This window comes from Oncorhynchus masou, unplaced genomic scaffold (genome assembly GCF_036934945.1).
Source record: "Oncorhynchus masou masou isolate Uvic2021 unplaced genomic scaffold, UVic_Omas_1.1 unplaced_scaffold_9005, whole genome shotgun sequence".
In the NCBI taxonomy this organism is placed as follows: Eukaryota; Metazoa; Chordata; class Actinopteri; order Salmoniformes; family Salmonidae; genus Oncorhynchus; species Oncorhynchus masou.
Genome location: NW_027015477.1, coordinates 7,859 through 11,453, shown reverse-complemented (window position 1 = coordinate 11,453; position 3,595 = coordinate 7,859). Strand labels below are relative to the sequence as shown.

At 47.1% G+C, this 3,595-nt stretch overlaps 1 pseudogene; it reads left to right on the top strand.

Moving 5' to 3' along the window:
- The first annotated feature begins 1,115 nt into the window (after window positions 1-1,115).
- LOC135538082 (elastase-1-like) lies at window positions 1,116-3,139 on the top strand (annotated as a pseudogene).
- Window positions 3,140-3,595: the final 456 nt, after the last annotated feature.

Here is a 3,595-nt window from a genome sequence, read left to right as displayed (position 1 = left end):
CTAGACTACCTGCCTCCTCTAACCACTAGACTACCTGCCTCCTCTAACCACTAGGCTACCTGCCTCCTCTAACCACTAGACTACCTGCCTCCTCTAACCACTGGGCTACCTGCCTCCTCTAACCACTGGGCTACCTGCCTCACTCTAACCACTAGGCTACCTGCCTCCCTCTAACCACTAGGCTACCTGCCTCCTCTAACCACTAGGCTACCTGCCTCCACTCCTAACCACTAGGCTACCTGCCTCCTCTAACCACTAGGCTACCTGCCTCCTCTAACCACTAGGCTACCTGCCTCCCTCTAACCACTGGGCTACCTGCCTCCTCTAACCACTAGGCTACCTGCCTCCCTCTAACCACTAGGCTACCTGCCTCCCCCTCTAACCACTAGGCTACCTGCCTCCTCTAACCACTAGGCTACCTGCCTCCTCTAACCACTAGGCTACCTGCCTCCTCTAACCACTAGGCTACCTGCCTCCCCCTCTAACCACTAGGCTACCTGCCTCCTCTAACCACTGGGCTACCTGCCTCTCCTCTAACCACTAGGCTACCTGCCTCCTCTAACCACTAGACTACCTGCCTCCTCTAACCACTAGACTACCTGCCTCCTCTAACCACTGGGCTACCTGCCTCCTCTAACCACTAGGCTACCTGCCTCCTCTAACCACTAGGCTACCTGCCTCCCCTCTAACCACTAGGCTACCTGCCACCTCTAACCACTAGGCTACCTGCCTCCTCTAACCACTGGACTACCTGCCGGCTCTAACCACTAGACTACCTGCTTCCTCTAACCACTAGACTGCCTGCGCTCTAACCACTAGGCTACCTGCCTCCTCTAACCACTAGGCTATCTGCCTCCCTCTAACCACTAGACTACCTGCCTCCTCTAACCACTAGACTACCTGCCGCTCTAACCACTAGGCTACCTGCCTCCCTCTAACCACTAGGCTACCTGCTCGGCTCTAACCACTAGACTATCTTCCTAGTGGTTAACCCATGTTAGGGTTAAAGTGCATAAGTACAGAATAGAAAGTTTAGGAGGAAGTGCAGAGATCTGTGAGAAAGATTTATATCCTTCTGTTCCTCAGGTATGATACAGTACTCTTCTATTCCTTAGATATGACATCGCTCTGCTGCGTCTGTCCACTGAGGCTTCCCTGAACTCTGCTGTCCAGCTGGCTGCTCTCCCTCCATCTGGCCAGATCCTGCCCAACAACAACCCTTGCTACATCACCGGATGGGGACGCACCCAGAGTCAGTAGTAACCTATTATCTCAATGTAACATCAAACACATTCAACATTTCATTGTCTTTACATACACCCATAACTAACCACAACACTGAATATGACACTAACAGAACAAATTAGTTTTTTGGGGGGGTTTATACTTGGTCTTAAGCATGTAAGTGACTAACTAAGCAGGTTAGTGTTTTTCGTCATGAATCTTGCTCTGGAGAGTGGTCACTAGCTGGAACAGAGTAATAAAATCTGATTATAAAACTAATCCTAACCCCACTGATAACCCTAGTACATAACCCTCGTTATATCTTGTGTGTTTTTGTTCTACCTTGTAATTTTTAGTATTTTATTGTTATTGATTATTGGATTATTGGGTTTTGAAATTGCAAGAAAGGCATGTATTTCACTGTATTTGTGAATGTGACATTAAAACTAGAAATTAACCTTAACTTTAAATTACGACCAAAAATACCATTTTTGTTTTCATGTATCTTTACAATAGCCAACTATTACTTCGCAGCTGGCCTATCTAATGGGAAATCGCTCAGTTTTGCCTCCAGGACAAGACTCGTGACACTAAAAGTCAACCTGCTATATCTAATATGTCAACTGAGACGACAGATGGTTGGTTATATGTCATTACTTGGAAATGTTCTAATGAAACCATATTGAATTCTCATATCCTGTTCCTCTTAAATGTTTCCCCTGTTCCTCACTATCAGCTGAAGAGATATATAACAAAAATGGATAAATGTCACTATTTTTCACATATTCTAATAAAGCATCCCTTTGTCCTTCCCACAGCCGGCGGTTCTGTTCTCTCCTCTAACGTGTCCCCTGTCTTCCCTGTAGCCGGCGGTTCTGTTCTCTCCTCTAACGTGTCCCCTGTCTTCCCTGTAGCCGGCGGTTCTGTTCTCTCCTCTAACGTGTCCCCTGTCTTCCCTGTAGCCGGCGGTTCTGTTCTCTCCTCTAACGTGTCCCCTGTCTTCCCTGTAGCCGGCGGTTCTGTTCTCTCCTCTAACGTGTCCCCTGTCTTCCCTGTAGCCGGCGGTTCTGTTCTCTCCTCTAACGTGTCCCCTGTCTTCCCTGTAGCCGGCGGTTCTGTTCTCTCCTCTAACGTGTCCCCTGTCTTCCCTGTAGCCGGCGGTTCTGTTCTCTCCTCTAACGTGTCCCCTGTCTTCCCTGTAGCCGGCGGTTCTCTGTCCAACAGCCTGAAGCAGGCTTGGCTGCCCAGCGTTGACCACCAGACCTGCTCCAGCTCTAGCTGGTGGGGATCTTCCGTCAAGACCACTATGGTCTGTGCCGGTGGCGGAGCCAACTCTGGTTGCCAGGTAAGACCAGTGTAATGGAGGGGGAGAGGGGGAAGACCGATCGGTTTGGGATTTGAACCCATGACTCTGCGTATGTCCTTGGAAAAATGGAAAACTTACACAAAGAGGTATGAATATGATTTGTCTTGGTTTTACTGGATATGTTTGATTCACTTTATATTTGATTATCATTGGAATTATATCATAGTTTAGCGACATGTTTAGAAAATACAAATAACCAGTGACTCTTTCTGTTATACAATAATATGAGTAAGAGTAACAAAGTGGTAACTCAGTCCTGAGGAATCTCTCTCTCTCTCTCTCTCTCTCTCTCTCTCTCTCTCTCTCTCTCTCTCTCTCTCTCTCTCTCTCTCTCTCTCTCTCTCTCTCTCTCTCTCTCTCTCTCTCTCTCTCTCTCTCTCTCATATATATTGTAGGGAGACTCTGGCGGCCCCCTCTGAACTGCCAGGTCAACGGTCAGTACTATGTCCACGGTGTGACCAGCTTCGTTTCCTCTTCCGGATGCAACGCCTTACCCGCAAGCCCACTGTCTTCACCCGTGTGTCTGCTTACATCAGCTGGATGAACGGGGTACGTCCTGTAGAGCTTGAGACAGAGAAGAACATGATTTTCTTTTCTCTCCAAGCTGGTCTATGGCATTAATGTTATATTAGATGACATACCCAAGATGGCTGACACATTGTTTTGTATAGTTTATTTTGTTCAATTTGTGTCATAGTCTCTGTCACAATATTGATTATTTTGGGGGGAAAATGTCTGTGTCTATTTTAATTGGCCCTTCCTGTACAGATCATGGGTTGAAAGGGAACGTGGTCTTCGAGACAGAACCCAGATTCATCCCTGATGCTGCTCAGCTACACCAACGTTCTGCTCTAAAAGTTCAATAAACTTCATTGACTTTGGAGAAACCTTCTCTCATGTTTACTTTTTACTGTTCATGTCAAATCCACCCTGTCGATATTTATTTCACAGAATTGTGTGCGTAATTTTAGCGGGGTATTTTGTGACTAAGCCAGCTGTGTTTGA